Consider the following 27130-nt stretch of genomic DNA (forward strand, 5'->3'; position numbering starts at 1 on the left):
GCATAAGCCGCGCCCTCATTTGCATACGCCCCACCCCCTTTCCGGGCTATTTCATTCGGACAGAAGTTGGGAGGTATGCATGTACTATACACTTGTATGACATACAATGTGATTTAGGCACCCACCACTATCCACGCCACCCTGAAGCCTGGCGAGCAGTGGCGGTACGCATCCTCCCGACCTTTTCATACCCCCACTATCCACGTCGGGGTGGAGTTGATTTTACACAGTGTGGCGAGCGCAGCGAGGGGACGCGGAACACATCTAACGTAATAGGGCTCGGTGGCTCGCATTTCAAATCAACTCCACGCCGACGATGTGCACGCAATATCGTTAACGCTATATCACCGTGTGTAGCCAGCTTTAGGAGCTGGTTCGTTGTTATTTCTCTCCACGCTTATAGACCCCCGGGTAAGTGTTCCCTGTAACGTGATGCGGAATACGGGTGCGTTATATAAATAATAATAAATGGCACACACATACACGCCTAGGTATTCGGGTACATGTAGGCGGCTACAGCTGGTGCCCGGCGTGTGATGTGACCCGGGGCAGCAGCACCACTGTCACCATTACGTGTGTGTTGTTATTATTAGTGCACTGTCTGCCGCCGTGTTGTTGCCGCTGCCATGACATCACCGGACAGCCGCTTAAGACACCGCCTCCCATTGGCCGCACGCATTGCGCAGCTCAGCCAATCAGCTGCCGGGCCGGCCTCGGGTGCAGTGTGACGTCACGAAGTTCCCGTCTGCTTTATTTTGCTTCGGTCTCCGGAGCCGCCATTACAGGAAGGACCGGAGCTAGCCGAGCTGGAGAACCCCGGAGCGGGCCAGAGCGGGAGGGACCGGACGAGCGGCACCGAGGAGTCCGGTCCCGGGGGAGATGAGCGGTGGTTGAAGGCCAGCGACGGGATAGAGCCAGGTGAGCGCCCTTGCCGTGACACAGGCACTGTTAGTACCGGGATGGAGGAGGGGGGGATCCCCGGTATAGCCCGACACTTTCACCACAGCGGGGTCGTCTGCGGCCAGTACAGCCGCGGGGCTGACCTAGCGCAGAATGTAGATTGCGAGTTCTTAGGACAAGGGTCTGCGGCGCTGACAGGAGGGCGGTCACATGACCTGGGCTGCTGTCTTCCCGGTCAGAGTCCCCGGCTGTCATCACTCCTGCTCCCGATATTTTGACGGGGGAAATCGGGACAGCCAATGCCCCGCCCCAGGCCCGCACAAGCTCCGCCCAGAAACCACTACTTTTGGGAGAAACTTATTTTCCCAAATCGGGACATTGTGTGAGTGGGGTGTGTGTGGGGGACAGTGGGGATGGGGTGTGTGAGGGACAGCATGGGAAGGTGTGTGTGATTGGGGGACAGTGTGGGAGGGTGTGTGTGAGTGGGGGACAGTGTGGGAGGCGGGGTGTGTGTGTGTGTGTGTGTGTGTGTGTGTGTGTGGTGGGCAGTAGGGAGGTGTGGGGGTGGACAGTAGGGAGGAAGTTTGTGGGGGACGACGACACAGTATGGAGGTGTGTGGGGTGCTGTCATCAGTGCCTGTGTTGTCATTATCCATCTGTATTTTCAGTATGGATCTTTATGTTACTCCTGTATGTCCTTATTGCTTGTGTATACCCCATCCGGCTAATAACCAAGGATCTGCCTGCAGTATCTTTTTCCTATGGGTATTACGTTTAACCCCCTGGTCTAGCAGGGTATATTATTACCGTGGGCATTATACCTTATCTGCAGGGAGTATGCTTGTTATTGTGGTCATCTTACCCCTCTCCCAGCAGGGAGTATGCTTATTACCATGGTGATATTGCACCCCTTTTCCAGCAGGGTCTATGCATATTTCTGTGAGTATTGTACCCCTCTCTCAGCAGGGCATATGCTCATACCCTGTCCTAGCAGGAAGAATGTCCATTACATTGGGAATTATGCCAACATTCCATTAGGGAGTCTACTCCATAACAATGGGTGTTGTTCCAGCAGGGCATATGACAGCTATAACAGAGTTTGTACCCCCATTCTAGCTGGGAGTATGCTAGGAACAGCTGCTTTGTATGTTTTCTATCAGATACCTTGATGTGGTAAACCTTGGGGTTCTCCCTGTTGGTGACAGGTTTGTTAAGTTATGCGTAACTTAAAGCTGTTGATCCGCCTAGGGAAATTGCTGATATTGTAAACTATATCGGGCACAGGTGTAAGAATTGCACATACACACTGAACGATATCAATAAGCAATATCATTCAGTGACATCAGCAATGTGGGAGGGTGTTAACGATGTGCCGGAGTGCGCACTAGACCAGTAGTACCCAAAGGGCTATTTCACACACTCCGGCTCCTGCCAGACAGGGAAGTCCCACACGGCCATAAGCTGTGCCGTGCAAAGTAGTTGTCAATGGACACTGTTGTGTCCATTCACACGGGACTGCCACGGCCCGGCCGTCTGGTTGCAGCCGGATCCCACCACTGGAAGGGACGGCTGCCGGGCTGTGGCCATCCCCTCCATTCTAAACTTCTTAGTGCGGCACGGCTTCCTGCCGTGCGGGATTTCGCTGTCTGGCAGGAGCCGGAGTGTGTGAAATAGCCCAAACACTGTGCCTAGACACCATGGGGTGCCTTTGGGATGCTTGCCAGGGTGCCTCGAGTTGGTGGTCCATGACCAAAACAAATTATTTATACTCAAAGAGATTGGCAGCCACCATCACTGTTTTTGTCTATCATAAAATGTATGGTCAATTAGAATCACCAACTAAACAACCTTTACTTTATTTTATTTATCCAGAAGAAACTTTAAAAAACTATCGTTTAATGGCCCTTCTGATTGATACCTTTAAAAAAAAAGTGTCTGAGGCTTAAGATAACAACATTTTAGGCCCCCATACGTTCAGCCGACCTGTCCAAAGGACAAGTCGTACCTACAGTAATTTCCCCTGAGCTCCCGGGAGAGCTCACTACGATTTGGCATTTGATGTGCCATTTTTTGCATGGGATTAATTGCATGTTTCCTGGACACTGCGGATGTCGGCACCACCGCTGCACCCACAAACCCCCGGTGCTTCACACAGCTCAGAACCCACGCTGCCCGCCCCCTTCAAATAGGTGGGTGCCAGCAGTGCTTCCTCGCTGGCACACACCTACAGATCGGACCAACACATCATGGGTGCTAAAAAGCACCCGAGGTGTGCAGCTGGCGGGTCCGATCTGACAGATAGAACCTGCAGCAGGTTCAGTCTGTAGGGTCAGACAGACTGTGCATCGGGTCGGATGGGATGTCAAACACATCCAATTTTGATGGTTGAAATTGGCCCAAATTGGATAAGTGTGTGGGCACCTTCTAATACGAATCCTCGTGTGTGTGTCTATCTTACTTTTTTTTTTTTTTTTTCTTCTTCTTCTTCCCCACTTTCCATTGTTATGGAGCTATGGCATCTTTGTATTGCTAGACTTGGTGGGGTAAATTGACTAAAGCTTCTCAAAAGTATTCTGATTCAGATTCTGTCTGTCCCTTCTCAATAGCATCCAAGAAAATGATAGGCAGAATGTGACCGGTTGCTATGGGCAACATCCCTTTTCATTTTTAGTAGCTTTAGTAAATTTACACCGGTGCCTGGCAGGAAAGTGGAACCTTCCATATTTTACGGACACCGTATCTGTCTGGGCTGTGGAGTCAGTAAGGCCGATCTTTAAGTTGGTTTAATTGCGGAATCCGTAGCCCGCTCTACTGTGATCTGCTTCCCCATAAGAAGAGAGTGTAGGAACTTACACTCTATGTAAAAAATACAGATCCCCCCCCCCTGATTGGGAGCAACCTTGAATCCTCAGCAGCAATTGCAGTGGTCTTCTAGAGCAACTGTCGGATAATTCCTTGGTAACTCATTGGGAACCCCCTTGTTGCTTCCATGTGAAGGCAGAGCAGTGGTGGCATGTCACTTGTGTGTCCCTTACGGGACAGTCTGTTTTTGGCTACACTTGCCATTGAGATCTTGTAGCATAGTGGTTCTTTTCACACTTCCAGGTGTGAACCGGAAAGCAGTTTCTCGCCACAACAATCTAACTTTCCCAGTCATAATTCTTAGTCGATGGTCCGGTCTCTTGGACGCTTACCATTTGCAGTATTTAGCATGAGCCTGGCAGAACGTACAGTATCTGGGACCGTTGGTTTTGTTTGATCCCATCACAGTGTTAAAAATTTGAAATAGCTGCTCGCGTACTATGCACAGAGCACCAAACTGCAGGAGAGGTAAGAACCGGAGGTCCCAGCTATAAACAGGTGCAACCCTGCTATAGTCCAGCGAGTGTTGGGGGGTCACAGAAGGAGTCCCCACCACAGTACTAGTCTAGATAAGTGAAGCTCTTGGTAAAATGGACAATCCCTTTAATGTATATGATGTGGGAGATGGTGGAAAATGTGATTCGTGTTTGTTAGTGTCACCCGCAAGCCTCTGCTGAGTTTGCTGTCACGGTGCCATGTGTACACAGCCCATTTGTATGGTGGGTGGGCAGCTTGACAACAGTGTTTTCTGCAGTTTCCACCCAGTCTGCCCATTGTGCAACTGACTACGGGCATGCACTGCACAGTGTGACTTCTGCACTGTTATCACAGTGGCTTATTCTGCTGTCTCCACCCCAATGATTAGTATTACATTCCACTACACCTAAATGGGAGTTTAACCCTATTTGCTGTGAAATGTATTCATCTCTTTGGCAACTGATCCTTAAGCTGGGTACACACAGAATTTTCTGGTGGGAACAAAAACCTGGATATGTGTGGAGCCAATGTCAATCCGCTATTTGCTCCCAAATGCTGGAAAATGTACATAAATGACTGTGTTTCGATAACTTTGTTAAATCACATGGATTTAATTAATTTGTCTGAATGATCATTGTCTGTTTTCCAGCATTTGGGAACAAATGTGTAAGATAAATCTTTAGGTGTGTGTCCAGCTTTAGAGCAGTTAAAGCAGTTTTCCTAATATTAATATTGGGGGTTATTGTGGTTGATTTGATTCTGAAGTAAATGGGAGGGCAGCTGACATCCGGTGAGGTCAGCTGCCCGCCCCCGTTGGCCACGTCCTGGCCTCATTAGCATGAGAACGCCCATAAGACGCTGGGTGTTCACATATGCTAATGGGGCCGTCCCCCCACTCCTCTCCGCCTGTAGTCCTGGGTGCGTGCACCCAGCCATCCATGTATTTGCATTGTGTGAACGCACCCTGCGTAGGCACATACGCAGTAACAAAACATTGGTCCCGTGCGAACGAACGTCAGTTACGAACAGACCTGAATAAGGTCCTGTGTGTGTGTGTAAAGCAGGGAATATGGTCACTAGGTCGACCTACATTAGGTTGACCTGGCTTATGCCGACACATGAAATAGGTTGACATGACAGGTTTTTTTGTGCCGACAGGCAGTATTTCATACCCTACCATCCACCAGGGTGTGGAGGGAGAATATAATAATGGCAGTACACTGATATGGTGTCCATGTTGACGTAAGTCAAAATTCGGGAGAAAATAAAAAACCTGTCGCTCTTTTAACGGTCGACCTTCCAACCGTTTACCTCTCATGTGTCAACCTTACCCTATGATCCATCCCCCAAAGCAGAATAATATACAATATAATAGTAAGATGTTTATGGTAGGTAGGAGTGGCACCTGGGGTAGGTCTTGTAATGAAACCGGTCATGTTTATGTTCTGGTTCTACATGGAAATCTTCTCATGACTCACCTGTGTTCTGGAGTGAGATATTTATATTTCGCTGTGATCTCACTCCGCTGTGTGCATTATTACACCTCATCCATGTTTACAAATGACAAAGTAGTGACTCTGTTGTGTGACTGGGTCTGTGCCAAACGTAACTTCAGGCATTTTCTAATGTGGCTGTTGCCTTATTACCTGATTTCTGTATTATAAGGTAATGATCTATATACGGAGCGGCCGCTCTACAACCTGTGCAATATTCACACCGCGCGTGCGTTACATGTCCGCAGTATAACTGACATTCTTGTCTATTTACATGAGATGTACATGAAGTGATTCTAGACTACGTACTTGATTAGGTTTTCTTGTTACTGCAATTTTTACATTTTCTGGAGCATCTAGCCGTCATTACGGAAACCAGGTCAAGGGCCCGGGATGACAGAAATGATAGGTTTATGTAATGAATAAGCTGTGATGGGAATGACACTTACACGGGTAGCTAATGCGGATGAAGGGTCAGAATTTAATTAAATCTATGTGTAAAAAAAAAAAAAAAATGGACAGATGCGTTTAACATGACCGTGGTGGAGGCAGGCGTGCAACACAACCAATTTGCGGTGGTTAACGGCTGTTTTTGTTTTTTTATTTAATGTTTTGTTTTATGTATTAGGGCTATTTGTTGCTCTTTGCTGAAAAATGCTATATCAATAATATTAATCGGGTTAAATCTTGTTTAGTTTTGGTGATCTCCTTGACTGACAGCAGGATTGCGGATTGCTTTAGAACAGAACTGAATCCCACCAAATGACAAGTGCTTGCTTCCCGTAACTGTGCAGTGCTTCGGTCTGTCTGCTTCCACGTAGATCACTGTTGTGTTTTGCGTACAGATACTATCTCGCACGTTGCAATATGGTTGTTAGTGGATACCTTTCCTCCAGCCTCTCTCTGCTTTCTGGCATTGTAACGAATCTCAAGGTCAGAATGTGTCCAGTATTAACAATAGGCAATAATTTGGTAATTGAGTCTTGATGTTTTCCTCCGTAGATGAATGGTTCACGTTGCAGCACTGTTCATTAGACTGTTGCTGTTTACATATCTATTTCTGGCAGCAGAGGTCGGTAGTGTTAGCTGACATTTGCAGGTTATTAAGGGTTACCGCGTGCCTATATTTTAAGACTTTGTTGGTCCGGCTGCCAATGGGATGGTGGATTTGAATGGTCCTGTAACATTGTAATTGGATGGCCATCCCATCACACGTCTATTGCTGTCTTCGGAATGTTTTGCTACTCGATCACAGCGCCCCCCCCCCTTCCTGTATGTCCTTCAGGATGTACCATCGTTCTAATATGCAGGGACTATCTCTTTTTATGAATAAAATTACCTATGGTGTTATGTAATTCTTATATGTATTTATTTAAAAATAATACACATGAATTTTGTGTTCCCTGTTTATTTAAATGTAGGCTTAATGGGCCTTCATAAGTGGCGAAGTTGCAGAGCAATCTGAGTGATGCTAGATTGCTCAGCACACAGCGATGTGTCAGCGCCAATGTTGTCCGGTCAGATCACTGGTGATCTGACTAGATTTATCATGCATTTATGATCTACATCTCCCAGTGATAGTGACACCACACATCGCTATGGCCCCTTCACGTGGAGCGATGTAAGGTCATTTTCTAAGCGATCTAGTCAAATTTAAGTCAGACCGCTTAGAAAACGACACAATCGCTACATGTGGAGGGGTGTGCAAAACAGGTGTTATTTTGTCCAGTTTGTCACTAAACTTAAAGTCCTCATTTATATGGCTGTTTTTTGCTTTATACTGCTTTACAGATAGCTGCAAACGTGCAAGAATCATGAAGATTCTATAATCTTGCAGCCTATTATGTAACTCCTTTTAGCTCCATACACACTAGGTGATATTATGCACAGTATCCCTCAGAAAGGTCTTCTCAGTGATACCGTTCAGAGTATTGTCTTGTCTCTACACTCAATATAGTTATTGATGCTTGCTCGTCGTTGATTATAATTGATGATTTCTAATCATGCAGGTCAATCTGGCTTTATAATGTGTAGGGTGACCTCACTGAACAATATTGGCTGCTGATATTGTGCATACACACTGAACATTACCAGCCTGCCGCAGCTGATGTGATTACCAGTGCCGGCCAGTGTGTATGTGGCTTTAGTGTTTTGTTTTTATCCAGTGTGTGGGTTAATTCACTTGGAATCTGTGTTCAAGTTCCACTGTATCTCTTCCAGAAATATCAGGTTCTTGCCCTGATATAGCACTAACAAAGCCATGCAACATTAGCTATAATAATAATAATAATAATAATAATGCACCTTCCACTTGATGGACAGTAATTGGTTAGGGGTCAGTACAGTTATGGGCAATGTGCTACCTCAATGCATGGCTGCACAATGTATATGCTTATTACACTACTGTCCACATTGCTGAGTTTCCTGCTGTCCCCTTTTGCATGCCGGGAAACAGGCAGTATAGACTAATGCAATGTGCTGTACCAGACCAGCGCATCACCTTTAATTGAATTGACCCCGTATTTGCTAACCTTGTGATCTCGTGCAGAACTTACTTACAGACCACAACACGCTTCCGTCAGTGTAGTTGCCTAATGAGAGCCAGTGTGCGTGATTGGCTGCTAATGAGCCCAACTCAGACTGCGGGGGGAACCTTTCCATCATGACCGCTGACCCCCAGGGCTAACTACCCATTCACTTATTAGTGTGGTGTGTAACTATACATGTCCACACCATTAGAAGTGACCATAATACGGCATCACTATCACTCTGGTGTCCATGTGTTTTGGGTGTGAAGTGGATGCTTGTTACATGGGTATAGCGTACTGTGTGGGTAGAACGTTGGCAGCCCGATCATGGGAAAGGTCATCCCATCCTACATGATATGTTGTGTAGTAACAGCCATCCTTTGTGTTTGGTTTAAACACATTCCTTGAAGGACTGTCTGGATGTTATAAAGCTCTGTGTTTTGTGGCCATGTTTATATCTAGGCTGATGCTGTACAATGGGAAAGGGTTCCCCGCAGTTCTGCATGAATTATACATGTTCCTCAACGATCAGTGCTCGTCCAAGGTGTTTGTACTTCTACATACAACGCTGCATTATAGCACCCTAGTCCTGAAGATTGCATATGTTGTATACATTTTATAAGGTGTGCCCAAATAAAAAAGGAGACCTTTTCATTTGGGCACACCATTTATATGTAGTCGGAATTCATATTAGCATGGAAAACCACACGTCATTCTGGGTATGTACAGACAGCTAAGCAGCGAATATGCCTTTCATGTCTTCCTATCATTGACCTCCCTAATTCGGAGCAAGTGCATCGTTAGTGTATAGATGACTGACGCATCTAATCTTCTGACGAAGCGTCATGGAGTAATCCCCCCCCCATCCTGCCTGTAGAATAGACTCTGCTCACATTCTCAGCTCTCTCTGATGGTGTACGAGCAGCTTTGATTCTAGAAGACGTTCCGTTATCATTTCTTACTCTGTGGCTTTGAGAACTGAAGAAGAAAATTGCATCTGGAGCACGTGACCGGCAGATGACGGCTGCAGAGAGATGCCTGTCGCCAGGGTAGGGATTCTAAGAAATGAACTTGATCCTCCTACAGCTTGTTGGTGCCAGCTTGTATTTCCCCTACTCAGAAGCTGCATCCTTTGCTATGCTGCCGGTGCCTATTACTGAGGCTTAGGTAACAAGCATGCAACTTTATCCCCGCTCCCTATTTATCTTATTTGCTGCACTTGATGAGAAAACAACATTGATTATCTCATTACAATGGAACCTGTCAAGGGGCGGAATAGTCACAAAAAGTGAACAGTCAGAAGTTGATGTGCGGGAAGAATGGGCAAGAAAACCGCCCATGTGGGTAATTGGTTGCTGCGGCACTGAAGGCACTTGTCCATGTACTCCATTTTTGGGTGGGGGGATTCAATTATCACCCCCTAATCTCCCATCTAAAAGTGATGGGAGATAGCGGGAGGAGAATGAAATGTGTTTTCGCGCTGATTGCGCTCATTTGCGTCAGAGGTATATGTGTGTGTGTATATGTGTATATATATATATATATATATTCAGAGCGTTGTGAATATTGCTGTTATTTTTCAGCGCTGTTATTTGGCGAATAATGGGTCTTGGAACTTAAGCCGGCTGTTTAGTCACAAGAACCAGCATTAATGACCACCGCATATCTGTTTGCACTGCGCTAAAGGCATAAAACAGCATTGTAGCAAGTTTTCAGAATTGTGTTTGGTATGTTCCGAGACCACCTTCCCAGAACCGTTCATATGGCACTGAATTGACTTTATATATTGCTGTAAACCATGCAGCTGATCCGCAGTGCCTTGGTGTATAAAGCAGACTCAATTAAATAGTGTTACAACACAGAAACAGGATAGCAGATGCACCATACACAGGTGAGCCCGCCACTCGTCAAGGTAACCTCATCGGACAGGCGCCCTAAATGATAGGGGTTCAACTCTGGGCACCCCTTTAACAGCCCCATCCACACCACCCCTAGAGCACCACACAAATAAAAAGATGTGAAGTATCAGAGTGTTATAGCCCATACACACTGGCTGATTTTGAGCTGAAAGATGCTCAAAATTCGTGTCGGCTCAAAGCCACCCAGTGTGTATGTTCCGGTGATGCGCACTCCCACATCATCGCCGGGAAAGCCGTTCATCTGCTTGTATTACCAGTGGATGGCTTTGCATAGCATAGCACTATGCAAATCCGTTTGTCCCCTGCTGACAGTGCCAGACAGGGGGAAAGCCGCTCAGGGTGTATACACTGAGCCACTTTCCTCCCAGCAATGACAGCGGTCATAGCTGTATATACACGCTGGGCATAATAGCCCAGTGTGTATGGCAGGGCTTGACAATTTCTTTTTAAATGTAGGAGCCAGACAAACTAAAAACAGGGACTGTGCGCGCCAAAAATTTATACTGACACACACAAAGCACTGCCCCGCTGAGCCCCCCTAGCACACTGAACCACACATAGCACTGCACCGCTGAGCGCCCCCAGCACACTGATACATAGCACTGCACCACTAAGCCTCAATCAGCACACTGATACACACATAGCACTGCACCCCCGAGACCCCCAGAACACCCATATACAGAACTCATATAGACCGTAGTACAAACACACTGCATACCTCCAAATATGACCCTCTCCAGGAGGGACAGTGGTTGCTTTGTGCGGGTGACCCAGGGGCACAGGGATCACCATGCATCACCTAAGCGGGCGCCGAAATGAACTTCTCCTCCATCGTGACAGTGCTCCACGTGCAGGAATGTGTACAGGAGTGGGGAATGGTTACGGCCAGCACTGTAACAGTGGAGGAGCACTTCATTGGGGCATTCGCTAGAGTGATCCCTGTGCCCCTGGGTCACCTGCACAAAGCGGCCACTGTCCCTCCATGAGTTTTGAAATAGCCGCACCGCCCGTCCGTGGTCCTGCTCTGATACAGCGGCAGCCGGATGAGTTGTCCACTGCTCTGCCGGCTGCTGCCACGAACGCAAGTCACCACTGTACCCGGGGAGATCTGCTTCCTGGCAAATCTGGTTGCCAGGAAGCAAAATCTGGTGCCCGGGGTTTGTCAAGCCCTGGTGTATGGACCATTTGTGTTTAAAAAAGGAAAAGAGAAAGCATTGAGGTCAGAGGGTTAGTATAAAAAGGGAATCTTAGTGAAGTATCAGTGTGTTGTGCCGGACAGTTTCCCGACAGTCGGTATCCCGACAGTCATTACCCCGACTTCGGGATTCCGACAGTCAAAACCCAGACACTTGGGGTCCCCGACAGCCACCGGGTATTCTCCCTCGTGGGGGTCCATGACCCCCATAAAGGTAGAATAGGTGGCGAGTGTAGCGAGACACCGTGGCCGCAGCATGGCGAGCGCAGCAAGCCCGCAAGAGGCTTTGTTGCACTTGCCCCGCTGCCGGTATCCCGACGTCGGGCTAAAGACTGTCTGGTCCATATACCACACCCCAGTGTGTTAGGTAAGTGAAGTTGACTGCTTAGTTATATGGTGTCCACACATGGTGAGATGTCTGATTTGAGCTATGCAATGTGTGCTATGAGATTTGGACTGCACACACTGTGGCATTTGATCTACATGCGATTTGAACTACGCCAGATTTTGACTACACTACAATAGTATGTAGTACAAAAATACCTGCCTGCACATACTATTTTGCCTTGCTATATTGATTACAGGGGGGCGCACATCGCATTAAAAGGGAAAATAAACACATTGCGATCAAATCACTTGTGATAATTGCACCATTAGAAGTGTTCAAAAAGGTGGAAAAATAGGTGTAAAAGTGTTACTTAGATAAAAATAAACAAACACCAAGTGATATAAATGTTAAATGGTGGTGCCCAAAGCTTCCCAGACAAAGCAATTTTGGACCCCTCTCACCCCAAAAGTTCACAAGACACCTGGCTTGCTTTATAATTATGAATGTATCTGGATCTTACCTGTAGTTTGCCTATACAGCTGTGCAGTCATCAAATGCTAGGTTTCTACTTTGATTACATCAGGACAGGTGGAATGGGAGCTAATCCAGATTGAAGGAGTCTCTGGCCTTCAGGTGTGTACAGATAATAATATATTCAATAGTCTGTAACATGTTTCCACATATTATAATGAGATGTGTTCAGAGTAAAATGCACCTATTTTGACTATACTGTAAAGGGAATCTCCATCTTCTGTTACTGTAGGAAATGAGATGGTAATTGTCCTTTCCCTGTCGGAGGTCTGGTGATTGACCAGGCCTGTGATTGTCGTCATTGCACACTGGGTGATGTTATTGGGTTTTGTAGTTATATGAAAGGAAGTTGGAAACTTTTTTTTTTTTTTTTTTTAGCCAGTTGTTCAATGACTAAAGTGTAAGTGGTATTTATAAGATAGCTGGTCTGATTGATATACGAGTCCGGGGGAAGATTTTCAGCATGCTGAGTTGTCTCCTGATTTCTATAAAGGGCTGATGTGAGCCCGGTGTAAGTAGATATCTTCTGTGACCCTGAGAGGCGATTCATTCTGTAACATCTTGTGTGCTGTGTAGCAATAAACATCTACTTGCTTCAAGACATCCTTATCTGCTGTATCCTGCGTCGACAGAATTGTGCAAAATGCTATTCCGTTCTCAAGTGAGCCCATTGTCCCCAAGCTCCGCCTTCTGTCCGTTACTCTGCACTGACTGGTCCAGTGTAGAAGACCAGTGGGAGTTAGCAGACACATTGGGTGTTGCAGCATTTGCTTGTTCGCTCACACACTAAGGTAGACAGATGTTAGGAACCTGAGTGGAAATGTGTGGTCCAACGTTGTGTTCTGACACATTTCTATCACCACTTGCTGCATAGCTGTAGACTGGTCCAGAAGTTCCTTCAGTAAGCACAAGAGAGTAAGATCTGGACCATGACATAACAGAAGATCTGATGAATCATTTGAGCAGCCAGGTGTTTGGGTGGTGGTGGTGGTCACCTGGGGAAGAGCTGGCATCCAGGGTGCACTGGGGGAAAGAAGGAAAGCAGACTGAGGTAGTGTGATCCTCTGCACAATGGACCTTTATTCCACCCCCCTTGCACGCCGAGCACGGCTGTGAATGGATGTTAAGCATAAACATGCGTTCGCAGCTTGTGTGTGGTGAGGAAATCATTCGATGTTCCCCGACCATTGAATGATTTTTACAGCGCTTGCAGATGTAAAACACCTCTGTGGTGTCTTACATCTGCAGGCTCCCTGTACGGGAAGCAGGCAGCTGCCATCCGCTGCCCACCCCCAGCACCCGCTGGGTATTCCATAGAAACATAGAATTTGACGGCAGATAAGAACCACTTGGCCCATCTACCCTGTAGTCTGCCCCTTTTCTTAAACCTGTTACCTCAAACCATATTTGGTCCTTATTTTTTTGTAAGGATATCAATATGCTTATCCCAAGCATGTTAAAATTGTTCTACTGTATTTGCCTCTACCACCTCTGATGGGAGGCTATTCCACTTATCTACTACTCTTTCTGTGAAGTAATTCTTCCTCACATTTCCCCTGAATCTTCCTCCCCCCAGTGTCAGTGCATGTCCTTGTGTTCTGTTGCTCCTCTTCCTGTGAAGAATGTCTCCCACCTGTACCTTGGTAAAACCCTTGATATATTTGAAAGTTTCTATCATGTCCCCCCTTTCCCTTCTCTGCTCCAAAGTATACATATTAAGATCTTTTAGTCTTTTCTGGTACGTTTTGTGATGTAGGCCATGCACCATTTTAGTTGCTCTTCTTTGTACAGTCTCTAATGTATTTATATCCTTCTGGAGATATGTCCTCCAGAACTGAACACAATACTCTAGGTGAGGTCGTACCAATGACCTATACAGTGGCATTATTACTTCTTTATTTCTACTGCTGATACCTCTTCCTATGCAACCAAGCATCTGACTTGCCTTCTACATTGCTTTGTTACGTTGCCTACCTGCTTTTAAGTCCCCTGAAATAGTGACACCTAGATCCCTCTCTTCCTCAGTAGTTTCTATTATAGTGCCATTTATACTATGTCTTTAGTCTTTGGGTTTTTGGCACTAAACTGTAGTTGCCATGCTCTTGACCATTCCTCTAATCTACCTAGATCATCAATCATTTGTGTTACCCCTCCTGGTTTGTCTACCCTGTTGTATACTTTTGTGTCATCTGCAAAAAGGCACATTTTACCCTCAATTCCATTTGCAATATCACAAATAAAGATTTTAAAAAGCGCTGGCCCAAGTACAGATCCCTGGGGAACTCCACTTGTAACCTTTCCCTCCTTTGACTGTTCTCCGTTTACTACAACTCTCTGTTTTCTGTCCTTCAACCAAGATCTTATCAACTCAACTATCTTAGAATTCCGCCATCCCACGCCCACACTGCTAGGTGTAAACAAGACAACGAACAAGTGCAGCCATGCCCGCTCGCACCAAGCGGCTGCACATGTGTATAAAAGTATATGCGCAGTTGCTCACAGTCGCTCCACGCAGTGGAGCGTGGTGATTAGAATCACCCCCAATGTTCTGATGGCAAACTGTGTATCTTAACTTTTATGTGGATGTTACTTTGACACATTATTGCAGATACCCCTTCATGGCAACAGTAGTTCTTGACGGCAGTGGCCTCTTTCAGCAAGATAATAAGCCCTGATCACTGCATACTATATCCTGAAATGGTTTGAGGAACATGGCAAAGAGTTCAAGGTGTTCATTTGACCTCCAAATGTCAGATGCTAAACTGATAGTGCATCTGTGGCTTGTTCTGTAAAAGGTCTGAGCCATGAGGGCACCACCTCACAATTTACAGGACTTAACGGAGTTGGTGCTAAATACCAACAGGACACCAGAGGTCTTGTTGCCTCAGTGGGTCAGAGTTGTTTCAGCAACACCGTATATTTTACAGACCCGTCCTCCTACATTTAGCTTCAGTACACCATGGGGCTGGAGATGCCTGTGTCGGTGAACTGACTGGGTCCTGTGCTAGCACTGGGTGCCTTGTTGTGGAGATGCATCACATTCGCAGTGCTGCGCTTCTAGGATGCACCAGGAGAATGTGCTGTATATGGAGCCCAATGGAACTCTGAATGGAATGTAGCATCAGCCACTGCAGATTCAGGGACTCTGGTGCACAGTGGCAAATTATTTGGCACAGTCTACTGGTGTGTCCTAGTCACATTGTGACAGTTTTTGGGGGCAAATCGCATGTTCAACAATAGTGTCTTATGGGACCTGGTTTGCCAAGAGGAGCTATTTGTCGTACTTGCATCAAAGCAGTTTGGGGACATATATGTTTATTAGTCATCTATAAATGTAAACACTGTGATAACACGCAGCTATTGCATGCAGATGTATGAAGCCTGGAGAAGTGATAAAGTACTAGCCAATCAGCTCCTAACTGTCATGCTCTAGACCATTAGAAGTAGATTGGCCCTTGCATTTGTTTCGTTTTAAGGCTTACTACATCTTCCTCTGAAATTCAAAATGACAGAAGCTGATTGTGTGTTTATCATCCTTGCATTTGTGTCTTTTTAAGGCTTAATACATCTACCTCAGAGTTAAAATGGCAGTTGGGAGCTGGTATGCTCCTGCATTATCATCTTCCACTTCATCACTTTAAAGGCAGACCATAAAAAGAATGTGATGCAAAAAAGTCAGTGAATGTGGCTCATAGGGAAGACTTTCCCTCTCACCTGACCATGCTCCTTACTTGTGAGAAGCCCAGAAGACTATCCCTCTCACCTGACCTTACTCCTGACTTGTGAGAAGCCCTTTTGAGTTAACATCTAAAAATATTCTTGCTCTCTGTATCACCCATACTGCAGCCACTCTGGGCACAAGATCCTCCATGTAATAATACACGAGGAGGAATTTAATATTAACATAAGTACATTTTTGGACTAATGTCTCCTTTTTTTTTAAATTTCACGAATTAGATGGATCCCCGCTAAGAGCAGTTTTCCCTATTTTCCAAAGTCTCTATACTGAAAAAGGGAAATCCGCCTTCTTCTTCTATCCACCGTCTGTACACAGCTTTGTGTGATGCCCTTTTCCAATACTAATCTCCTGCGGGTTTGGCTATTACAGCCATTACAGGCGTATGCAAGTTACTGTAGATTGCCTGCCTGGCCATTAGACTAATAACCACCATATGCAGTGTGGCCACATACCGAGCTGCCATTCTCTAATCCACCAAAATGACCACTGAGAGGTTTGTAGATTGTCCTCTTTATTATAATCCATTGTTATAATTTGTGTAACTGTCATCGGCTTCATCAAATGTATCCGTTATGCTGATTGCTACCTAAAAATGAGACTGCATTGGGCAGAATATAATGTCTGTTTTCTTGTATGTGGCGTAGTAATAAACACTGCAGCCGCTATTCATGTGCTTTGTATCCTAGTAGTCCTGATCAGCCCTGTCCGTCTGCAGGGTGTGTTGTAAGGTCAATGTAGACTGTCAACCTACTGTCCAGATACCCCTGCTGCAAGAGATGTCGGTTTTGTGGCACAGCCTTGATCTGCTCTAATAATGTAACCTTCCTTGTAAAACCCGCATTGCCACCTGGTTTAGCCGGTATGAAACGGCACAAGTGCCATTCGTAAAACTGTATCTGCCTCATTGTCTCCACTTTGCACTGTCTCAAACTCGGGTGCCGGATGACCTCCCGACCGTCGGGATTCGGACAGTCCGTATGACAGGATACAGTCTGTCCGGCAGGACTGTCCGAATCCCGACTTTCTCTCTATGGTGGAGAATAACCCCTGTAAGTCAGGATACAGTCTGTCCGGCAGGTAACAGTCAGGATTCCGACGTCTGACTTACAGGGGTTATTCTCCACCATAGAGAGAAAGAGAATAGAAGCTGTTGCGAGCGCAGTGAGCCCGTAAGGTGCTTCAATGCGCTTGTCCGCTGTCGGAGTACCAGCAGTCAGGATTCTGATGTCCGTATACTGACCGTCTGAATCCCGACTGATACCACACCCCTCAGAATGGAAACCAACAGATCAATTCAAACTTCAACTAGTGACCGTTTTATTTCACTAGGTTAAAAGGCTGCAGAAGACCTGAATCTTCAAATGCGTGGATAAAAGGTTCTTTCTTCCTACCATACCCCAATACCCAGGTGGACGTTTAGGCAGGTTCAAACAATGATGGCTTATAACGAACATTCCGGGGGACTTCTGAAACAACACCAACCTGTCTAGGTGGAACCTAGTCCTTCCCTGTTATCCAGCTTTGGGAGGAATTTCACAATGAAAGTAGATGTCCACTCGGGTGCATGATTTCCATTCTCCTTACAGCTGCAAAACTCCATCTGGTGAAACATTTTAATGGTTGATGCAATTCCATTAAAGGTCATATAGCAACCGCAGAAAAAGGAGCCCGCTGTACTTTGTGTGGAAGCTGTGTATCAGTGTGCATGCCCGCTTACCTGTCATGTTTGTGGTTACAGAACAAAACGCACATGGCAGAAGTCAGGACCCCACAGCAAAGTGCAAATTTGTATGATTTCTCTACTTCAAGGCAGCAATGTAAAACACTGCTCGTTTCAGCCCCATTCTTATGGTGGGTACACACTGGTAGATATGTTGGCCACTGTAGCGACCAGGTGATGTCTACCTGCGATATGTCTGAACAATATCTATCGCATCGCGTGGACAGGCGATCTGCAGACCACCCATCACATGCACCAGGAGCCGGCGGTGATTCTGCATGCACCCACCCAGCTGTAACGTCTGTCATGACGGATAGGGCAGTGTGTATGGAGAACACAATGTCTGTTTGCACATGTGTCTCTCTTAGTTTTTTTTTTTTTTTTTATCCTTGTATGGAGCTTTGTAACTTTTTGTGGCATCTAACAAATTCTAAAAGTGCTGCTTACAAGTGAAATAAGATGTGAAATTCCATCATTTGACAAACAAACAAAGACCTATTCCAGAACACTGCTGTTTCTTCACCATAATCCCCTCTATTTCCTAAAACAGTAGAATCCAGAAAATCAAGTTGTAACTGTTTTTCTCTACCGTCCAATGGGATACTGGGCTTCACTACTATGGGGATTGAGACCTCCGCAGGAGAGACAGGCACATAAAAAAACTTTCAGTGTGGGTGCACTGGCTCCTCCCCTCAATCTCCCTCCACTAGTCAGTTTTGAAAAATGTGCCTCAGGAGAGGCAGTGCTTCTGGATGCTCCAGAGTTTTTTCCACATTTATTTTCAAGTTTGTTATTTTGGGGCGCTGTAGTGACCACACAGCTGTCCTGCTTCGTGGGTGTCAGGGGAAGGGTCAGTCCCGACCTCTTCAGGTGCAGAGCTGACCCTGCTACAGGACAATCCAGTCCTGCGTGGGACTTGTCACCGCACAGCATTGCGCTGTAGCGAGCAAGTCCCCTAGCCGCCGCACACCCCTGACAGGTCTGAAGACATCGGTGGTGAGTACAGGCTGGGGGTCCCACAAGGGGTCCCCGCAGCCATTTCTGGTGCGGCAAGACGACGGCTAGTAATGGCGGCTCTCCAGCAGGGACCGCGTGAACACCGCGTCTGATAACTGGCATAGGGGTGCTGCCGCTGGACCACCAGGGACACCCCTCAGGGTATAATGTATAATGTATGATATATATATTTTACACCTTTAATAATGTCAGTATAATTCTTTGTAAGCGCCAGCTCCGTGTAAGGGGGCGGGGCTTCACTCAGAGCGGGACCAAGCTCTGCTGGGCGCGCGCTGTCACTTCCTGCTTCTTCACACGCTGCCAGACTCCATTACAGGGCTCCTCACTGGCGTGGTGGATCCGGGTACTTGCAGCACGGCAGAGACAGCAGGTTTTTTTATAGCGATTTAGCGCTGCTGCGCTATCTAGCTTAGTCAGACACTGTGTTGTTTATATCACTGTGTTTAGCGTTACCAGCTCACCCAGATCTGTGAGTTCAGGTTAAGGGTGCACTTGGCTCCCCAATTGCTCTGTTTTTTCCCCACTGTTTAGTTACAGACACAGCATAAAGCAAGCACATAGTCTGTTTTCACTCAGAGGAAACACATCCAGCAGTGTGTGCACGTGTGTGACTGCGTGGGGGTTGTGTTTGTTACTATCTCATCATGGTGAAAAAGTTCACTTGTATGGTGTGTAGCACCAAGTTTGTGCCCAAGTCACAGTCCCAGGTTACTTGTGAGGCTTGTATGTCACCACAGCCCAGTAGTGCTGACACCCAGATCAGTGGGGTTCCCCCACAGCTTGCGGGGCAATCGCAGGCAGACGAGCAGGAGCCTGCGTGGGCCTCCAACATAAAGACCTTGTTGGATTCTGTGGCTTCACAGCTTTCCACTAACACTCAGCAAACGCAGAGGGTTCAGAGGGAATTATCCATGTTATCTGCTAGGGTGGATATTCTTCATACCCAAAATGTACCTCCCCCGCCCGCACAGCCTCAAAAGAGGCAGGCTACTGCTATGGATCCTGACACAGATGAGGACGATGAGGACATATTGGAGGAGGGTGAGGAGCAGGGTCTGCAGGAACCAGCTCCTGAGACGGCAGTACATGGTCCCGAGCCCCTTATCAGGGCCATTAGGGATGTTTTAGATCTCCCTGTAGAGGCATCCACAGAAGGAGACCCTTTCTTCATGACCCAGAAGAAACAGCCAGTGTACTTCCCTGAGCAGGCAGAGTTAGAAACTGCTTTCAGGGCTGCATGGCAAAACCCTGATAAGAGGTTTACTCTTTCAAAAAGGTTCACAAATGCTTATCCCTTTGAACCTTTGGGCAGAAAGAAATGGGAGGAGCCACCGGTAGTGGACTCCTCTGTTTCCCGCCTCTCTAAGAAGGTGTTGTTACCAGTCCCAGGGGTATCCACCCTTAAGGACGGGGCGGACAGAAGGCTGGAAGCTACCCTCAAGTCCATATATACGGCTAGTGGAGCATCCCAGCGTCCAGTTTTAGCCAGCTGCTGGATGGCCAAGGCTATTCATACCTGGTCAACCCAGATTCAGGAAGGCTTGTTGGGTGACATGACTGTGGCCCAGATAGGGGACAGCCTGCGTCACATTCAGGACACCGCAAAAATACTGTGCGAGGCACAAAAGGAATTGGGCGCAATCAACGCGCGCAATTCAGCCATGGCGGTGTCAGCCAGACGGGCCTTGTGGCTGCGGCAGTGGTCTGCAGATGTAGACTCAAAGAAGAGTGTGGAGGGTATTCCCTTTACAGGAGAATGGCTGTTTGGCAGTGAATTAGACGGTTGGATTTCCAAAGCCACGGCAGGAAAGTCTACCTTTCTCCCATCAGCCCCCACGGTTGCAAAGCGTACCTTCACAGGTGCTTCCCAGCAGTCCTTTCGTGGGAACAGGTTTCGCCCCAAGGCTAGGGGCGCCTCCAATGCCAGCAGGGGCACGAGAGGCAAGTTTAGGAAGCCTAACACCTCCAACACCCAGGACCGTCCAAATGCCGCGACTTCCTCTAAGCCTGCAGCATGACGGGGTTTTCCCGCCACGAGACTCTCTCGCGGTGGGAGCGCGATTGTTGCATTTCAGCCATGTGTGGGACGCCTCGGGTCTGGATACCTGGGCCAGAGGTCTCATTTCTCTAGGTTACAAGCTGGAATTCGACAAACCCCCTCCCAGACGATACTTCAGGTCGGCACTTCCAGCATCCCAGGAGGATCAGGTGCTCCTTCAGGGGGCCATTACCAGGCTGCTTCAGTCTCAGGTAATTGTACCGGTGCCAGTCACGGAGCAGGGCCAGGGATATTATTCCAACTTATTCCTGGTACCGAAGCCAGACGGCTCAGTAAGACCCATCCTGAATCTAAAGTCACTGAACCCCTTCCTGCGCGTGTTCAAGTTCAGGATGGAGTCCTTGCGCTCTGTGATCGCCAGCCTAGAAAGAGGGGAGTTCCTGGCCTCTATAGACGTCAAAGACGCCTATCTACACATTCCTATCTGGCCCCCACACCAAATCTATCTCAGGTTTGCCTTGGGGAACAACCATTACCAATTCCGGGCGTTACCTTTCGGCCTGTCGACAGCCCCGCGGGTTTTCACAAAGGTAATGGCGGAAATGATGTCACTACTCAGGCTCCGAAGGGTGAATGTAGTGCCTTACCTGGACGACCTGCTAATAAAAGCAGGGTCGGCGGAGGCTTTAAGCAGTGCTCTCAATCTGTCCATACAGGTGCTAAGAGACCACGGGTGGATCCTAAACATGCCCAAATCATCGCTGGTTCCAACCCAGAGGATGGTTTTCTTGGGCATGATCCTGGATACATCAGAACAAAAAGTTTTTCTGCCGATGGAAAAAGTCACTGCAATACAACAGCTGGTCAGGGAGGTCCTGCAGTCACCTCTGGTACAGATCCATCTTTGCCTCCGGCTTCTAGGCAAGATGGTGGCTTCATTCGAAGCAATACAATTTGGCCGCTTCCATTCCAGGACCTTTCAATTGGATATTCTGACAAAATGGTCCGGCTCCCCCCTGCATATGCGCAGAAGGATTGGCCTTGCAACAAGAACCAGGATCTCGCTACAGTGGTGGCTAGATTCATCCAATTTGTTGGCAGGCAGACGGTTTCAGATCCAGGACTGGATTCTGGTAACCACGGACGCCAGCCTGAGGGGCTGGGGAGCTGTGACACAGGGAGTCCGCCTACAGGGTCGATGGTCTCCACTGGAGTCAGGCCTTCATATCAACAAGCTGGAGTTGAGGGCGGTCTACTATGCCCTGTTACAGGCAGCTCCATTGTTACAGGGAAAGGCGATCCAGGTCCAGTCGGACAATGCCACCACTGTGGCCTATATAAATCGGCAGGGTGGTACCAAGAGCATGCCCTGCATGAGAGAAGCGTCAAAAATTCTGTCCTGGGCGGAACAGAATGTCCAGGCCCTGTCTGCCATTTTTATCCCGGGAGTCGACAATTGGGAGGCAGACTTCCTGAGTCGTCACGATCTTCACCCGGGGGAGTGGGGCCTTCACACTCAAGTGTTCAATGCCATAGTGGATCTGTGGGGGCTCCCTCAGATCGACCTGATGGCTTCACGATTGAACCACAAGGTAGCAATGTACTGTGCACGGACCAGAGACCCAGGGGCGATAGCCGTGGACGCTCTCACCTGGACCTGGAATTTCCAATTGGTGTACCTCTTCCCACCTCTCCCATTGTTGGCTCGGGTACTAAAGCGGCTCCGGCATCAGGGGACGGAGGCCATACTGGTGGCACCAGACTGGCCAAGAAGGGCCTGGTACGGGGACATTCAGGCCATGCTAGTGGAAGACCCGTGGCGTCTGCCCCTAAGAGAAGACCTGCTCCTCCAGGGCCCGTTCGTCTTCCAGGACTTACAGCGGCTACGTTTAACGGCCTGGAGGTTGAGCGGCAGATCTTAGTCCACAAGGGTCTCCACCCCTCTGTCGTCACTACAATGATAAAAGCCAGGAAGCCGGTGACGGCTGCTCATTATCATGTCATATGGCGCAGATATATTGCCTGGTGTGAGAAGAATGACTTGCCTCCGGCCAGTTTTCGATTAAACAGTCTGCTACGTTTCCTTCAGGCTGGCCTGGATAAGGGACTCAGATTGGGTTCCTTAAAGGTCCAAATCTCCGCACTATCTGTGTTTTTTCAGAAAAAGATTGCGGCCTTGCCTGAAGTGCAAACCTTCTTACAGGGGGTGCTCAGGATTCAGCCCCCCTTTGTGCCTCCCACTGCACCATGGGATTTGGAAGTAGTTCTTACTTTCTTAAAATCAGCCCGGTTTGTTCCACTGGAGGAGTCTGAGCTGCGACACCTCACTTGGAAGACTGTTGTTCTGCTGGCGCTAGCTTCGGCCAGGAGGGTGTCCGAGCTCGGGGCCTTGTCTTGTCGGAGCCCTTACCTTGTGTTCCACAACGATAGGGCGGAACTCAGGACTAGACCACAATTCCTTCCAAAGGTGGTGTCAGGGTTCCACCTAAACCAACCTATTGTGGTTCCTTCTAGCGCGACACACCCAGATATACCGGATACCTTGGATGTAGTCCTCACCCTTAAGGGGTATGTCAAGCGCACAGCTAGGATCCGTAAGACGGACAGCCTGTTTGTGCTTTATGATGCGCAGAAGAAGGGTTTACCTGCTTCAACGCGTACCATTGCCAGGTGGATAAGATGTACTATCCAACAGGCTTATGCATCAGCTGGTTTGTCGCTTCCTTTTTCAGTAAAGGCTCATTCAACCAGGTCTGTAGGTACCTCTTGGGCGGCTGCTCGAGGGGTGTCGGCAATGCAGCTATGCAGGGCCGCAACTTGGTCAGGGCAACACACATTTGTGAAGTTCTACAAGTTTGACACCCTGGCCAGGGAGGATTCCCAGTTCGGGAATGCGGTTCTACAGCAGAATCCGCACGTTCCCACCCGTTCTGGTAGCTTTGGGACCTCCCCATAGTAGTGAAGCCCAGTATCCCATTGGACGGTAGAGAAAATAGGATTTTGGGTACCTACCGGTAAATCCTTTTCTCGTAGTCCATATGGGATACTGGGAGCCCGCCTCAGTGCGGCTTTTTCTGCTGTCAGATCTACTTTATGGTTAGGCTTATTGCCTTGTTTTCTATAGGATAAATATGTCTATAGATTGTTCTAGTTACAGGTGTCCTCTTAAGTTGTTAGGATTCACCTCTCTTATATGTTTTTTGTTCGTTTGGGTGTGCTGGATGAATCTCACCACAATACATTATCACATACTCCTCACATGCTCTCCTTCGGCACAGTTTTTGCATTAACTGACTAGTGGAGGGAGATTGAGGGGAGGAGCCAGTGCACCCACACTGAAAGTTTTTTTATGTGCCTGTCTCTCCTGCGGAGGTCTCAATCCCCATAGTAGTGAAGCCCAGTATCCCATATGGACTACGAGAAAAGGATTTACCGGTAGGTACCCAAAATCCTATTTTTTTCACAAATCACAGGAACTGAAAAAATGTTTGGTAAGATCCTAATTAAATTCTGCTCTCAAAAACCATTTATAGCAAATAGGAACATGAAGTATAAAACTACGCATTGTGCCAAGTGAGTAGATTCCTTGTATGCCTTGATCTGCATAAGTTCCACGTGTTGTGTGTTTGTAGCTTACTTCTCTATGGGGGAGATGCATCAAACCCTCGACAGACATTAAGGTGGCTCTTAGCAGCCAGTCAGCTACTAAGAGGGGAACCCAGTTTTCGCTGCCCGATTTTTTTTTTTTTTTTTTTTTCTCCCCATCTAAAGTAATGAGAGATGTCAGCGGCGATGTTCAATTGATGCTGGTCATCGCACCCATTAGTTTTGGGTTTTTGCCACTAAACCAATGGGGCAAATGTGAAAAGTGTAATTTGTTTGTCCCTAAACGGGTCTCTTCTTGAACATTACAGATCTTGACACCTGACCAGCTGAAATGCTGGCTCCCTTAGCTGGTTGCACCTGATAGGAGCGTCAATTGAATAGCTCCGTCAGAAGTGCACTAGTGACAGCTGCTGGCGCTAACCATTGAATCTCCCCACTTTCCTCGAGCTAGAAGCTGATTGGGTGCTATTCTCAACTTCTCTACCTTCGAGTGTGGTGAAGTGATAGTGAAAGGGTTAACGCAGTAGCAAGTTGGCCCCTAACTGTCATTTCCATACCCATCTTGTGACTTGACAGCTGGTTTGCTGGTGCCTTTATCACCTATCATTTAACCAGGCTTCATAAATTTGCCCCTCTGTTTTGAGTAATTGGAATGTGTACGGGCTAATTCCAAAGGGCTTATGATAATGATTGGTAACCTTCAAAGATGCCGTGTACTAATCTCCATGAGAAATTAAACTTTTATTAAAAGAAATACTGTAATCTGTATTAAAATATGCATAACGACTAAAATGCATGTTAATATCCTAATATAGCAATACCAATCAGCTGACCAGCCAGTGCGACTTCTTGGTGATGAGATCTTCCAACAACCTATAAAGGTAAAGCAATGTGTAGTCAGCAGACAGCACATACATGGCAGCATTGTGGAGGCACAGAATGATCGGAGGAGTCTAAAATAACAGACCATTCAACAGATGTTTCATACTCCTTTAATCACTGACAGAGTAGGAAAGTCTTCAGCCTGATGGTCAGCAACATGGAGTCGCGACCCCATGCTGAGAAGGTCGTGACCCATTTTGGGGTCAGAACCCAGAGTTTGAGAACCGCTGCTATAGGAGACACTGAAATTACTACGCTGGACTCCAATTGTAAATGGTAAATTATGGGCAAAATCATGGCTAGCGAAGCGGTACCCACATACTCCGATTTTCCACATTAACACCAAAAAATGCATGAAACTCCTGTTGAACTAGACATTGTATCTGCGCTATACGACACCCCTGTAGCATCATACAGTGGTTATCAAGCACTGGCCATGACTACACAGAGGAACTAGTACACTAACATAGAACCAAAGGCAAGATCTGTGTAGGGATGTCGAGCATGGGATGTCTGGTTCAAAGAGGGTTCACTGATCAACTGAATGAGCTGGGAATAGAGTAGGGCACAACCATGCTTTCTGTGAATTGCATTGGGTGAAAAGACAGAATCCGAGTTGCCGGTGGGTAAAGGAGATAGGACCAAGGTGTGCTAGTGGCAAGGAGAGGCCAACAGAAGAGACACTTGCTAGAAGTGTTTAGAAATGAGGGGCAGAACATTGAGGGTGAGCTGGGACAGAGTAGGTGGGTGGGCAAAGTAATCAAGGCCTTGTTTGGTCTGGAGGCTGGCATAGGCTTCTAGAGCACAGGTTCTCAAACTCTGTCCTCAGGACCCCACACAGTGCATGTTTTTGCAGGTTTCCTTACAGAATCCAATGAAATAATTACTGCCACCTGTGACCTGGAAAACGTGAACTGTGTGTGTGGTCCTGAGGACAGGAGTTTGAGAACCACTGTTCTAGAGCAATGAAGTGAGTTTCATGCTGGAAATTCATATTTCCCAACTTGACCCATGCCAGGAGGGACCGAATACTCTGCTCCTGGACTTTCCTCTTCATGTATGTTTGGCATCACCTGCGTTTGAACAGGTTATATAATAAGAAAGGAGTTTCACCACAGGTGATGGCAATCAAAATTAAGAGAGAAGTCCAGAAACAGAGCGTTGTGTCCCTCTTGGAGAGGGTCATGTTGGGAGGTGTGGAGATTCAACATGGGGGAAAAAAAAATAATGGATGTGTTGAGAGAAGGAGATCAGAGCGGAGGGGAAACGGTGTTCTGTAGGGCATGTGGATTAATCAAGGTAATATCAGCTACTGCATCCATCCATGTACTGCTTGATTCCACTTTATGCTGATCCGTTCCACCAGACCTCCATGAGTGGTGATCCGTCAGGGAATAGTCAAAAACCAGCATGTTCACAATCTCAAACTAACCGATTCCAATCCAGGTTTTTTTTTTTGCTCTGAATAGACGATTCAAAGATTTCCAGCATGTGATTTGCCAGATTGCCCGACCCCAACCCAGGCATCGGCAGAATGAGAATGTTCCTCTATACTCCCCATATGCAGTCGGAGGGCACGTATACATTTTTCAGGAATGCAGAGAGCTCTAGCATGTGCCCGCTGTGTAGTTAGAGCCACTTATTCTCCTTTTTTATATCTTCATAAGAAAGCATACAGTGATTTAACGGTACTTTGATTTATAGCATTGCTGTGCAGCAAATAAGTGTTTGTTGGTCTCCCCTCTCTTTACCGGAGCCCTGACTAGGACAAGATGTGTGTGTGTGTGTGTGGGGGGGGGGGGGGGGGGGGGGGAGCTGGACGTCCTGTATTCTCTTACAACAATTGTACAGCGGCTAGTACATAAAATTCTCACATGAACATTTTTTTTTAACATGGAGATCTATAGATTTCTATTCTAGGAGTTTTAGAAGGA

At 47.2% G+C, this 27130-nt stretch overlaps 1 protein-coding gene across 4 annotated transcripts in view; it reads left to right on the top strand.

Annotated features, from left to right (window-relative positions):
- The first annotated feature begins 217 nt into the window (after nucleotides 1-217).
- ZRANB1 (zinc finger RANBP2-type containing 1) overlaps nucleotides 218-27130 on the top strand; it is a 64163-nt gene continuing 37250 nt past the window's right edge. The window contains exon 1 of one of the 4 annotated variants that reach the window (XM_083149445.1): nucleotides 218-918. The gene's annotated coding sequence lies outside the window, so the exon portion shown is untranslated. Of the gene's footprint in view, nucleotides 919-9286; nucleotides 9310-27130 lie in introns of those variants that run through there. The other 3 variants (XM_083149443.1, XM_083149446.1, XM_083149444.1) reach the window with 3 other exon arrangements.

This window comes from Crinia signifera, chromosome 6, assembly GCF_055691185.1.
Source record: "Crinia signifera chromosome 6, ASM5569118v1, whole genome shotgun sequence".
Classification (NCBI taxonomy): Eukaryota; Metazoa; Chordata; class Amphibia; order Anura; family Myobatrachidae; genus Crinia; species Crinia signifera.